Source organism: Piliocolobus tephrosceles, unplaced genomic scaffold (genome assembly GCF_002776525.5).
Source record: "Piliocolobus tephrosceles isolate RC106 unplaced genomic scaffold, ASM277652v3 unscaffolded_44737, whole genome shotgun sequence".
Lineage (NCBI taxonomy): Eukaryota > Metazoa > Chordata > Mammalia > Primates > Cercopithecidae > Piliocolobus > Piliocolobus tephrosceles.
Window position 1 is genome coordinate 1 of NW_022329573.1, and position 13,835 is coordinate 13,835.

A 13,835-nucleotide genomic window follows, 5' to 3' on the forward strand; every position below is an offset into this window, starting at 1 on the left:
GGTTTGCAATCACTGCACAAGACCCCCACAGCCTGGCCTAATTTTAAAGTGGCCTCTTTGTCTGTGCTCACCTGGAATGTGCACTAATTTTATTACTGGATTAGAATCAAGGTAACCAGGACAATAAGCATGCTGTTTAAAAAATTACAGAGTATATTCCAGAGACAAATAGGAGTGATTTGTGAATTATTTGCTGCCTGGGGGACCATTTTCTGTATATTAGTGAGAATCATCAAGAACTGGCTCAAACTGCAGCCCATGGGCCAAACTTAGTCATTGCTTGTTTTTGTATGGCTCGTGGTTTAAAAACAGTTTCTACATGGTTGAACAGAAGAAGAGTAATATTTCGTGACACTTGAAAAATATATGAAATTCAAATTTTGTACCCATAGTAAAGATTTATTAGAAACCCAGCCACAGGATTTGTGCCGTGGCTCATGCCTGTAATCCCAGCACTTTGGGAGGTCCAGGCAGGCAGATAACCCAAAGTCAGGAGTTTGAGACCAGCCTGGCCAAAATGGTGAAACCCCATCTCTATAAAATATACAAAAATTAGCTGGGCATGGTGGCACGTGCCTGTCCTCCCAGCTACTCAGGTGGCTAAAGCAGGAGAATTGCTTGAACCTGGGAGGCTGAGGTTGCAGTGAGCCGAGATTGGGCCACTGCACTCCAGCCTGGGCGACAGAGTGAGATTCCATCTCAAAAAAAAAAAAAAAAAAAAAAAAGAAAGAAAAAAAAAGGAAAAAGAAACCCAGCCACAATGGCTGCTTTTCTGCTACAGCGGCAGACTGGAGTAGTTGTGACCAAGACAGCCCTGAGGGCCCAAAATGTTTATTATCTGGTCCTTTACAGAAAAAGTTTGCTGATCTCTGCTGTTCTTAAGAAGAACATCTGCTTGCCGACTGACCAGATGGAAGCAAAAAAGAAAGAATACGTGGGACTATGTTGAATTCATCCTGAAATGAGAGCATGCTTGCACAAAGGCGACATAAAGCGGAAAGCACTAGAAATTGTATGCTATAAGTAAGATCATGCTGACTTCATCTGGGCCTCTGGATCTAGCAGAGACCAGATTCATGTCACTGAAACACTTTTCAGGAGTGGAGATAGTGGTAAGATGTCAAGCTAATGAGATAGGACAGGAGTACAACCTCCTCATAAAATCTCTCTGACTGTAAGGCTACTGCTTTCTTCATAAGCACTGCTTTGTGACACTTTACTATAATTTTAGTAGAAACCTCATTAGCTGGAAATGTAGATGACAGGAAACAGTAGGAAAATGTTTAATTAATCTTTTACATATCACCTTACTCTTTTTAAAAGAACATTTGGCTAACCACTTAGCCAGAAGGAATGAGTTCTCTTAAGTTATAAATGTATTGAGTGGGTTGACGTTGGTTTAAAAGGTTACCTAGTTGTACTGAGGATCTAGTAGTTCTACAAATCTTGCTCCATATGGTGTATTATACTGAGACATAAAGTTGACATGATATTAGTAAGGCAGGGTTTTTTCTTTGAAATAGTGACTTCTATTTTCCCCTTCTGTTTTTGCCGTTAGCTTCCTTCAGGTAGCTGGCCAGGCTCCATGACTTTTTGGTCTCAGGGGAGGTTTGTGGCTGGGCAGAAGTGGAGATGGCTCCAGACATAGACTTGACTTTGGGATATTTTGTTTTTCAAAAGCCTGCTCCATTAAGGCAATTATGCTTGGTGTACCCTCCCAAAGAATGGACAAAGGAGAGCCCTTTTGAGATGCAACAGGTGAGGAGAGGAGCTTCTTGGAGTCCTTGGGTTGCACCCACAGCAGGGCCTCTACCTTGCCCCAGCAGTCAGTAGATGAAGACTTGGGAGAAGGAAGGCTAATGACACTTGGCTTTGGCAAAGATGATGGAGTGCCTAGGTGACCCAGAAACTGCAAAGCCAATGGACCTGGAGGAACAGTGTAGGCCCAGGGTGATGTGTGTCCTACTATCAGACTGATGACTATCTGAGTGACCCTAAGGCCACCCAAACCCAGGGACCTTTCCACCACCGTGGGAGGCATAAGCCGCAAGAAAGACTGAGCTGCCTGGTGGGATGTGAGCCAGGAGTCAAACACAAGTTCCCTTGAAGGAAAGAATATATATATTTATCCATATATATACATGTATTCTTTATATATATAAATAAATATATATTTGTTATATATAAATATATATTCTTTATATATAAATATATGTATTATTTTCATATATAAATATGTATGATGAAGATCAAGACATTGACTAATCTATTGAAAGTACCAATTGAGCTATCTTGGTATTTTTGATAGATTAGTCAATGTCTTTGTTGAAATGCTTTAAAAAATATTTGAATTAGCCAGGTGTGGTGGCTCACACTTGTCATCCCAGCACTTTGGGAGGCCAAGGCAGGCAGATCAGTAGGTCATGAGTTCGAGACCAGCCTGACCAACCTGGTGAAACCCCGTCTCTACTAAAAATACAAAAATTAGCTGGGTGTGGTGGTGTGCACCTGTAATCTCAGCTACTCAGGAGGCTGAGGCAGAAGAATTTCTTGAATCCGGGAGGTGGAGGTTGCATTGAGCCATCATGACACTGTACTCCAGCCTGGGTGACAGAGTAAGACTCTATCTCAAAAAAAAAAAAAAAAAATAGTTGAATGGGCCAGGTGTGGTGGCTCATGTCCATAATCCCAATACTTTGGGAGGCTGAGGTGGGCGGATCACTTGAGGTCAGGAGTTCCAGACCAGCCCAGCCAACATGGTGAAACCCCATCTCTACTAAAAATACAAAAATTAGCTGGGGGGGTGGCGCACACCTGCAGTCCCAGCTACTCGGGAGGCTGAGGCAGGAGAATCACTTGAACTCAGGAGGCAGTGGTTGCAGTGCGCTGAGATCCCACCACTGCACTCCAGCCTGGGCAATAGGGTGAGATTCCATCTCCAAAAAAAAAAAAAAATTTGAATGTTTTAGAAAGAGTCTAACAGCAAAGAAAAGCATACTAGGCTTTGGTCATGATGTCTGTTTCTGAGGTAAATCAAGCTATTTATGTGTAGGTGTTACCTAGTGTCAGCATGCTTTAATTGCAGGTAAAGTACCCCAGAGGACATATTCCTTGAGAACTAGCAGCTAACATTTGTGGTTTTGCTTTGTTTTGTTTTGTTTTTGAGATGGAGTTTCACTCTTGTTGCCAAGACTGGAGTGCAATGGCGCGATCTCGGCTCTCTGCAGCCTCTGCCTCCCAGCTTCAGGCGATTCTCCTGCCTCAGCCTCCCAAGTAGCTGGAATTACAGGCATGCGACACCATGCCCAGCTAATTTTTGTATTTTTAGTAGAGATGGGGTTTAACCATGTTGGTCAGATTGCTCTCAAACTCCTAACCTCAGGTGATCTACCTGCCTTGGCCTCCCAAACTGCTAGGTGTGAGCCACTGTGCCCGGCCCATTTGTGGAGTTTTAAACACTTTACATGCTACCTCATTTGGTTACCTCAACTACAACAGGCAGTGGGTGTACTACTATTTCTACTACTTACAGAAAGGGAACTGAGGCACAGATAGGCTCCTTCCTTTGTCCAAGGTTACATAGCTAGCCAGTGGCAGGGCCAGAATCTTAGCAGCATGCCGTCCACACCAATGCTGTTAACTACAGTCCTGCACTGCTAGCCTTCTGAATGCAGGACAATTTAATGTGGCAAATGCCATGACATGTCAACCATATATCACAGAGCATATAAACTCAGGAGGAAAATGAAGGTAGTTGGAGCTGAACGCAAAATGGATGGACAGCTCAACTGCAAGTCTTGACTATAAATCATTACTTTTTAAAAACAACTGACTGGAAAAAATGCAAATCACAAAATAACAAAACTCTCCGACTTATAGCAACAATCCTCACCCTAAGCTGCCGATGGGAAGCTCCTAACTTTCAATTCCGTTTCCTCTTTTTCACACTGTCAGTCAGCACCCATAGTTCGTTATTAAGTTTGTTTCAGGCCGGGTGTGGTGGCTCAAGCCTGTAATCCCAAAACTTTGGGAGGCCAAGACGGGTGGATCACGAAGTCAGGAGATGGAGACCATCCTGGCTAACACGGTGAAACCCTGTCTCTACTAAGAAATACAAAAAAAACTAGCCGGGCGAAGTGGCGGGTGCCTGTAGTCCCAGCTACTTGGGAGGCTGAGGCAGGAGAATGGCATAAACCTGGGAGGTGGAGCTTGCAGTGACCTGAGATCCGGCCACTGTACTCCAGCCTGGGCGACAGAGCGAGACTCCATCTCAAAAAAAAAAAAAAAAAAGAGTTTGTTTCACAACACGATGGCTGCTACATGCACCCATCCCTGTCTTCCCCCAGCTGTGGGGCAGGTCTCAGGACCTTGTGCCGGCTCACTGGGGAGACACCAAGTGGTAGAAACTTGGTCTCTGAGCAGCATCGCCTTTGCGGCAGCTTCTCCTCACGTCTTCCGTGCCTCAATTTCCCTGCCCCATCATCCCATCAGCTCCACTGTGCTGCTGGAGTACCTTCTTACTTAAAAAGTATTGACAGGCCACGCGCAGTGGCTTATGCCTGTAATCCCAGCACTTTGGGAGTCCAAGGCAAGTAGATCACTTGAGGTCAGGAGTTCGAGACCTGCCTGGCCAACATGACGAAACCCCGAAACCCCGTCTCTACTAAAAGTACAAAAATCAGCTGGGGGTGGTGGCACGCACCTGTAATTCCATCTACTCAGTCAGCTGAGGCAGGAGAATCACCTGAGTCCGAGAGGTGGAGGTTGCAGTGAGCCAAGACTGTACCACTGTACTCCAGCCTAGGCAACAGTGAGACTCCGTCTCAACATAAATAAATAAATAAATAAATAAATAAATAAGGTCAGGTGTGGTGGCTCACACCTGTAATCCCAGCACTTTGGGAGGCTGAGGTGGGTAGATCACCTGAGGCTGGGAGTTCGAGACCAGCTACTAAAAATACAAAATTAGCCAGGCATGGTGGCACACGCCTGTATTCCCAGCTACTTGGGAGGCTGAGGCAGGAGAATTGCTTGAACCCAGAAAGCGGAGGTTGTGGTGAGCCAAAATCGTTCCATTAGACCCCAGCCTGGGTAACAAAAGTGAAACTCAATCTCAAAAATATATAAAATAAATAAACACAAAAATTATTGACAAATTTGCACTCTCATGAGGACTTTTTAAAATGCAAAAATAATGTACTACAACATTTTTTTTTTTTTTTTTTGAGACAGGGTCTCATTCTGTTGCCCAGGCTGGAGTGTGGTGATGCAATCTCGGCTCACTGCAACCTCCATCTCCGGGGTTCAAGCAATTCTCATGCCTTGGCTTCCCAAGTAGGTGGGATTATAGGCATGTGCCATGATGCCCAGCAAATTTTTGTATTTTTAGTAGAGATAGGGTTTTCGCCATGTTAGCCAGGCTGGTCTCGAACTCCTGACCTCAGGTGATCCAGCCATCTCGAACTCCCAAAGTACTGAGATTACAGGAGTGAACCACCATACCCGTCCCGTATTTCAACTCTTAACATTAGTTCTAACAGGGCTGGCAGACACCACTGTGGGGGCACATTCTGGAAATGTGTGGAATTTTTTTCTTTTTCTTTTTCTTTATACTTTTCAGCCCTTACTGCTCAAAGTATGCTTTTACTAAACAGTAGTGTAGGCACCATCTAGGAGTTTGCTAGAAATGCCAAATCTCAGGGCTTATCTACTGAACGAAAACTTACTGAACCAGAATCTGCATTTAATAAGAACCCTGGATGATTCATATGCACGTTAAAATTAAGAAGCACTGGGCTAGAATGTACTTATTGAAATCAATATTATTTTATTAAAATTAGTTTATTTTTATTTCCCCTTTATATTGCTGTTAGGGCCCTATATTGATTATTTTAAATGTGTGTAGATGGGTTAATTATCACGAATTTCATTTCAAGGTACTAAAAAATTCATTACAAAATATTTCCTATGTGAGAGACAATGGGTTTGAGACAGATGACAATCACTGTTTTAAAGTACTGTGATTCTAAAAATAAGTTTGAACTTCTGCTGCCCTATATCCATTCTTAATCTTTTTTTTTCTTCCACTTTTTTAGAGACTGGGTCTCATTCTGTTGCCTAGGCTGGAGTTCCATGGTGTGATCATAGCTCACTGCAGCCTTGAACTCCTGGGTGCAAAAGATTCTCCTGCCTCAGCCTCCCCAGTAGCTGGGACTGCAGGCATGTGCAACCACATCTGGATAATTTTTATTTTATTTTATTTTAGAGACAGAGTCTCACTATGTTGCCCAGGTTGGTCTCAAACTCCTGAGCTCAAGTGATCCTCCCTCCTGGGCCTGTCAAACTGTTGGAATTATAGGAGTGAGTCACTGTGCTTGGCCTCCTGGTCTTTATTTCCTTATTTGGGAAAGCTACTTCACCTCTCTGCCTCAGTTTCCTCATCTGTAAAATAAAGGGCATAGAATTAAATAATTTTTATGATCCTATCCAAACATAGCCTTCTTTAGACTAGTCAAGCAAGAAGTAGGTATGTGCTGGAGAAGGCAATTGAAAAAGTTTGAGAAAAACGATGAAAATGTATGAAAGAACTATGGGGATATAGGAAAAGCAAAACATCACAGGACAAGAGAGACACGGAGACAAGAATGTGAAGAGACTAATAATGAAGGCATGGAGACAGAAAAAAGAGATGATTTATGATCAAAGCAATTCCACCCGCCCATGAATTTTCATGGCTACCAGCTGGCATAAAATCATAAAGACAAATTTCAGTTCCTCTAATGGAATTGCATTTGTAATAATCATCACAATATTTCTACAGAGTAAAAATGACAAAGATAATTTGAAATGGAAGACACTGACAAGATGCAAAATAAATGACTATACCAGGCAACAAATTTAGGGACAGGACAGAATTTGCATGAGTGAAGTTTATTAACCGGCAGACTATGGGGCATCAAGCCTGTAAGGTTTTGATGGGTCCCTGTTAACCTCCTCAGGTAAATCAGAGAGAAATGATTTCACACTAGCTCCTTGCAACAGTGACTTCCTTCTCACCATGGAAGAGACAGTGACGTACACCCCTTTCACTTTTCTTTATCTGCTGCACAAATAACAGCTACGCAAATGTTACAATGCCATGTCCAGTCCTAATCTATACATTTGCAAATGTCTCTGTTTGTCTCCATGGGTTATTATATCCTTTTGTAGCCATCCAAGATGGTAAAATATCAGTTTTCTTTCTCTTGAGAGACCAGAGACGTCTGTGGCTGTGAGTACCAACTATGCATGAGTTATCGCAAATGACACGACAGGGGCCTTCCTCTTACTCAGCTTATGGTTTAATAGAGGAGATAAATGTAAGAGCTAACATTTATTGGGAAGGTTTTATATGCCAGATAAATATAACAGCTAATGTTTAACTACAGTTGTCATTTTGGTAAGTGTCTTATTTGTATTTTTTTTTCACTTAATTTTTTTTTTATTTTATGTTCCTGGAAAGTAGCTACTCTCATAACCTCAGTGTATTGATGAGAAATTTGGGGATCAGAAAGGTTAAATAACTTGTCATAAGTCATACAGCTAATGAGTAGCCAAGCCTGGACTCTAAGCCCAAATAGAAGCAAGTAAGGCTTGCTTGTCCTTAACTGCTATTCTATACTAGCTCAGAAAAATAACAATGATTAGTGGAAACCATGTTCAACTAAATGCCCACTTTACGATTCCTGCTCAGTCCCTCCCTCTTGAGTCCGTGTGGCTGACGATTTTTATTCATTATGAGTGTTTGTTTATCCTCTTACACATTTGATTGCTTGACTGAAATGGAAGGGAAGACTTCATGCTGCCAGGGGATTTGGTGCTGTGTTTTCAGGCCAGTCACCCAGAGGCAGAATTCTGACAGATGTATTTTCAATGGAAGAAGTTGTATTAGGTCAATTTCTTAAGCTTTTTAAAGAAAATCCTTATTTTGAGGGTTGATGTGGTAGCCCATGCCTGTAATCCCAGCACTTTGGGAGGCCAAGGCAGCCAGATCACCTGAGGTCAGGAATTCGGGACCAGCCTGGTCAACATGGTGAAATCCTGTCTCTACTAAAAATACAAAAATTAGCCGGAAGTGGTGGTGCATGCCTGTAATCCCAGCTACTCGGGAGGGTGAGGCAGGAGAATTGCTTGAACCCAGAGGGCAGAGGTTGCAGTGAGCTGAGATCACACCACTGCACTCCAGCCTGGGTGACAGAATGAGACTCCATCTCAAAATAAATAAAATAAAAAATAAAAGCCTTATTTTGAAAAATACAATAGTAATTTTGTGGCCTCCCAACAGCCAGGAATTTCATATACCTCTAGAAGGATTCCCACCCTGTGAAGATGACCCTAAGGATAGGAGATAGCATGATGAACGGCACCAGGAGGGAGAACACAATTTTTCTGGTAGACCAAAAAAAAAAAACAAAAAAAAATTCCTGCTTTTTTTATATATTGCTTTTGCTTTTTATAAATCTTTACCTGAGACAGACTGGAAATACTGCACAGTCCAGGCGATCAATATGGACAGCAGAAAGTTTCCCTGAAAGTAGATCTGCAAACATCAGAAGCACGCATTAGTGACTGGCAAAGGCCAGGGGCCACAAGGGTGGGGCCGGTGGGAGATGAAACCTACCAGGACTGAGTGCAGGACAGCACCCCAGAGAAACCACAAGTGCAGGTAAAGCCAGGCCAAGGAGCAGGGGCTGAAGGACTCCTCATTACTGTGGCTCCAGCACCTGCAGACAAAGCCCAGGGCATCTTGACGTGTCAGCCAACTTTGGTGGCATGACCCAGGACTGGTATTTTCAGATCCAAAAACCTATATTCTTCTGCTTTTGGACAGATGAGCACACTCAACTGACAAAGATGAGAGACAAAGAAAGAAAGCCAGTGGCCAAATAAGTGGTTTGGCCTGATCTAACATTCTAGAAGCCCAGTAAGAAGTTTAGAAAAAGGTCAGTTTTGTCCTTAATTAAGAGACAAGCCTGTTCTGCTGTGGTGACAGCAAAAATTTAAAAATAAATAAAATAAAAGTCAAGCAAGACGCTGAAGCACAGGACCTGCTTGAACAGTATTTCTCTTTAAAGTGCAGATGTAGGAATGCCTCCTTATCTTTCAGAAAAGCATCAGCTAATTAGGCCAGGCCTGGTGGCTCACACCTGTAATCCCAGCACTTTGGGTGGCCGAGGCAGGTGAATCACTTGAGGCCCGGAGTTCGAGATCAGCCTGGCCAATATGGCGAAACCCTGTCTCTATTAAAAACACAAAAATTAGCCTGGTGTGATGGTGCACGCCTGTAATCCCAGCTACTCAGGAGGCTGAGGCATGAGAATCACTTGAACCCAAGAAGTGGAGGTTGCAGTGAGCTGAGATCGCACAATTGCACTCCAGCCTGAGTGACAGAGTGAGGCCCTGTCTCAAAACAAACAAGAGACAAGCATGGGCTAATCAGATTGTTATTCTTTACATTCTCGTGGAAATTTTTGGTCAGCCCTTAAACTTCAGATCAAGTGCCTTCTATATCTTAAACTTCAGATATTAGAAAAGAGAAATACACTCGGATCTGGCTGAATGTTTTCTAGTAGAAGCAAACCCTGGGCTTTTCCTTTCTTTTCTCTCTCTCTCTTTTTTTTTGTTCCTTTAGTAGAGATGAGGTTCCATCATGTTGGTCAGGCTGGTCTTGAACTCTTGACCTCAAGTGATCTACCCGCCTCAACCTCCCACAGTGCTGGGATTACAAGTATGGGCCACATTGCCCTGCATTTTGTTTTTGTTTGTTTTTTAAATACAATTTACATTACAAAATAAGGGTAAAGCTAACTTTAACCAAGAAGCAAACATCATCTACTTGGGTTCCTCAGATTCCACAGTTCTAGAGGCTCTGAGCTCACCTTTCATACAGTTCCTGGAGAATGGAGATGTTATTAGAATGGAGAGTTGAGTCAATTTCCAAGAAATCCAAGATATGGTGTGGGATTATAGTACCTTCCTCGATTAGCAGGGCCAGGTTAAAAAATCCCTAAAAGCAAACTACAAACCAAACTCATCAACTCCTTGAAATAAAACCTAGACACATACTCTTCATCAGAACGTAAATGTTTACAATGTCTAAAATTTTTTTAGTCTCTAGAGCCAGATGGTTTTGTCATTTTCATTGATGAATTGTTTCCCTAAATATATGCATCTGAGCAATTTATTTGCAGGAGAACAAGGAGGCTTTCAGAAGCTGCTGTGTCCCATCTGCTCCGAAGCCAGTCAACTAGGAGATCTGTCCTTTCTCGCTTACTCTCTCAAAACAGAACTTACTGGAAAACGTGCCCTTGTATCATAAATGAAACAATACCGAGTCGAATGCCATGTCCATTGCCTACAGACTATGCCCTCGGTTGCCATAGCCCTGTTGGAAATCTGACAAAATGTTTCTGTGGCTAGGGCGGCTTCCCATGATTGACATCCCAAGGCGGTGCCTGCCTTGCACAGGATCACCTAAGGGCACTCATCTCAACTTTCCTAGGCTGGTGCAGAAACCTCTTCTCATGAATCTTCTTGGCACAGATCTCCACTATGGTGTATTTTCCTACCTCTTCCTCTGACATCTTGTTCTTGATCCTTAGAGGTAGGACCTGCCTTACTGGACTGTATGGATCCAATAAAATAAACACAGTTAGATGACCCAACCATAGACATGCTTCATAAAGGATGGGTACTCTTACACTACCTGGAGAATGCACACCCTCCATCACAAGCCGAGCAGGTGGCCAGATCAAGAAACAAGCAGAAAACGATGTGGTGCTTACCATTAGAACTTGACCAATTAAACTGGATTGTTGCCCTTGAAAGAACTCCGGATCGTGTTTTTTGTGTTTTGTTTTTAACTTCTATTTCAACTTTAGGGGTACGTGCACAGGTTTGTCATATAGATTATTTTGTTATGTGTTACGGGGGTTTGTTGTACACATTATTTTGTCACCCAGGTACTAAGCCTAGTACCTATTTATTGTTTTTCCTGATCCTCTCCCTCCTTCCAACCTCCACCCTTAGGTGTAGTGTCTATTGTTCTCTTCTAGGTGCCCATGTGTTCTCATCATTTAGCTCCCACTAAGTGAGACCATGTGGTGTTCGGTTTTCTGCTCCTGCATAGTTTGCTATGGATAATGGCTTCCAGCTCCATCCATGTTCCTGCAAAGGACGTGATCTCATTATTTTTTATGGCTGCATAGTATTCCATGGTGTATATGTACCCCATTTTCTTTATCCAGTCTACTGTTGATGGGCATTTAGGTTGATTCTATGTCTTTGCTATTGTGTATAGTGCTGCAATGAACATACATGTGCATGTGTCTGCATAACAGAACAATGTATAATCCTTTGGGTATATAGAATCTCATTACTGGGTCAAATGGGAGTTCTGTTTTTAAGTCTTTGAGGAATTGCTAGTGTTTTCCACAATGGCTGAACTAATTTACACTCCCACCAACACTGCATAAGTGTTCTTTCTCTTTGCAACCTCACCGGCACCTGTTCTTTTTTGGCTTTTTAATAATAACCATTCTGACTGGTGTGAAATCGTGTCTCACTGTGATTTTGATTTGCGCTTCTCTAATGACATGATCACATCGAATGACTTATGACTTCCCTCTGATCTTGCCTCTTAGTTGCCTCTGACAACAATCTAAATGAAAATCATCATTTACCATGTTGGATACTCCAGGACTTTCACAACCATCATATGTAGCAATCACAATAAAAATACTAGCAGCTCACATTTTGAGTGCCTGCTATATGCGAGGCATTGTTCTGTTTTCTATATTTATTCATTTAACCCTCATAACAACAAATCGGTATAGGTGGTATTATCCTATTTTATAGATGAGGAAACTGAGGCACAGAGTGGTTAAACAACTTGCCCAAGGTTACACAGCTGGAAAGTGGAAGAGCTGGGGCGTCAAACACAAGAGGATAGGGTGCAGAGTCTCAAATCTTAAACTCCCCCAAGGTGCCATGAATAACCTTTAAATAGATGAAGTGTTAAGTATCTTTAAGATGCACACACACACTCACAAAACAGCAGAAAATAAACTTCTTCTGCACTCTTTGAAAGAAAGGCACTCTTAAAATTTGAGGTATTAAGAGAAAAGAAAAAATGGCTTTATGAATTTTTTTTTTGAGTGCAATAGTGTGATCTCGGCTCAGTGCATCCTCCGCCTCCCAGGTTCAAATGATTGTCCGGCCTCAGCCTCCTGAGTAGCTGGGATTACAGATGCCCACTACCACGCATGGCTAATTTTTGTATTTTTAGTAGAGACGGGGTTTCTCCATGTCAGCCAGGCTGGTCTCGACCTTCTGACCTCAGGTGATCCGCCCACCCCAGCCTCCCAAAGTGCTGGGACTACAGGGTTAAGCCACTGCGCCAGTCAGGCTTTATGCAATTTTAAACTCTCTAATCAATGGAATAATACCAAGATTAAAATAAGTGGGAAAACAGAGTAGGGGAATAGTTGTATGCAATGTAATAGCTTAAGGTTCATTATCTACTAGATAAATATATAAAGAACTAATTATGGTTTAAATTTTTAAAAGTGTCAAAATTCCAATAGATAAACAGGCAAAGAATAAGAATAGAGAATTTACAGAAAAGAAAATGTGAAAAGTAAGTTATCATAAACAAGTTTATATAAAAGTGTCCATCGTCACTAGTAATTAAGTAAATGCATGTTAAAAACAGTAAGAAAGTATCAACATATCATTATTCAATTAGCAAACTTAAATCATGAAAGCATCCAGTTGCTGGAAAGACTTCAGTCACCCTTCTCTACTTAACCACTGATCGGTGAGGTATTAAACAGAAAGCCCTTTCAGAAAGCAAAATGGCAGCGTGCTATCATGTAGTCATAAAACCATTTATTTAGGTTTTTATTTTTACTTTTATTTTTTGAGATGGAGTCTCACTCTGTTGCCCAGGCTGGAGTGCAGTGATCTTGGCTCACTGTAACCTCCACCTTCCAGATTCATGAGATTCTCTTGCCTCAGCCTCCCAAGTGGCTGGGACTACTGGTGTGCACCACCACGCCCAGCTAATTTTTGTATTTTTAGTAGAGATGGGGTTTCACCATGTTGGCCACGCTGGTCTCAAACTGCTGACCTCAAGAGATCCACCTGCCTCGGCCTCCCAAAGAATTGGGATTATAGGTATAAGACACTGTGCCTGGCCTCATCAAATCATTTAGACTGTCTGACTCATTAATACTATTTCTCAGATTATAAGGAAAGTGTTCAAACTAAAAGAAAAGATCGAAATATAAAAATATTCATTGTAGCTCTAGCTATAATTCCAACACAAGAGGAAACCACCTCCAAGTCTTCCTTGGTAGACTATAAATCCCATATAGGCAAGAGTATGATCTATCTTTTTATCTTACGTCCCCACCACTAATTATTGTCTAAGACATGGTAGGACCAGATAAATACGTGTCGAATCAATGAATTAGTAAACAAAAGTATAAGCATCCACCAATAAGGTAAAGCTTAAGAAATTATAATGTATCAGTTCAACAGAATGTGGGGCAGCTATTAGAGGTAATAATTGGAGACTATGCAATAAAACACACACACTCCTACAATGAATGATAAGACAGATTTTAAAAGTGACAGGTGGCCAGGTGCGGTGGCTCGTGCCTCTAATCCTACCACTTTGGGAGGCCAAGGTGGGAGAATCATGAGGTCAAGAGATCGAGACCATCCTGCCCAACATGGTGAAACCCGTCTCTAATAAAAATACAAAAATTAGCTGAGTGTGGTGGCGCATACCT

General features: G+C 42.1%; 1 long non-coding RNA gene across 1 annotated transcript; it reads right to left on the minus strand.

Moving 5' to 3' along the window:
* Positions 1-8,505: 8,505 nt before the first annotated feature.
* Positions 8,506-10,949, minus strand: LOC113224430. Its single transcript, XR_003309172.1, has 3 exons — positions 9,918-10,949; positions 8,660-8,762; positions 8,506-8,578 (listed from the first exon to the last, which is right to left on the minus strand). It is a non-coding gene; the product is annotated as an uncharacterized LOC113224430 (long non-coding RNA).
* Between the last annotated feature and the right edge of the window lie 2,886 nt (positions 10,950-13,835).